We start from the raw sequence: 819 nt of genomic DNA on the forward strand, positions 1-819 counted from the left end.
GTGACATGTAGCAGAATTTTTTTTTTTTTACATGTCCATACAAGAGAAAGGAGAAGGGAAATATTCAAACTTCTACAGCATGTATTACTATTAAAAAATTAATCGGTTCAAATGTATTGAAAGTTTTAAGTTAAAGGTGAACGGTTAAGATGTGTTGAAAGGTTTTTTAACTCCAAGCTATGTCATTTTTTAGATTAGCAGCTAGTTTTTAACTATAGCAGGAAAACAAAAAATCTACTAGAATTAGAGCATTTACATAGGCTTATCTATATTTTCATGCATAATGGTTAATCAAAATCCATTTTATCTAATTTAGCTAATGAGTTTTAAAAGACACCATGCATTAGATTAAAAAAAAAAAAAAATAGGAGGCAATTTTAGAAAAATAGAGATGTGAAAGAGAAATAGTAGGAGAAAATTTTGGAAAAAGAGAGATGTAAAAGAGAAATAGTAAGAGAAAATTTTGAGAAAAGAGAGATGTATGTAGAGAGATAAATAGTATATTAATAAGATATATGTGTGAACGCTAATTTTAGATAAAAGTACTACTTGGCTCCGGCTAAGGCTTACTTAAGTATATTAATCACTCTTATTTTTTATATTTTCTCAATATAAAACACAAACCTCACAAATACGTAAACCACACAGCTTGGATATAATTGGCCTCAAGATGCATGGATGATAGCTCTATTCTTGGCCAAGGTGAACCCTCCTTTAGCAGTAAGAATCTAAGCTCTAGACCAAGTGTGGGTCCTATTATTGAAGAAATTGTGGGTACAGGCGTACAGCAACGAAATTGTCACTCATCTTTGCCCCACT

The sequence above is a fragment of the Corylus avellana genome, chromosome ca1, assembly GCF_901000735.1.
Source record: "Corylus avellana chromosome ca1, CavTom2PMs-1.0".
Classification (NCBI taxonomy): domain Eukaryota; kingdom Viridiplantae; phylum Streptophyta; class Magnoliopsida; order Fagales; family Betulaceae; genus Corylus; species Corylus avellana.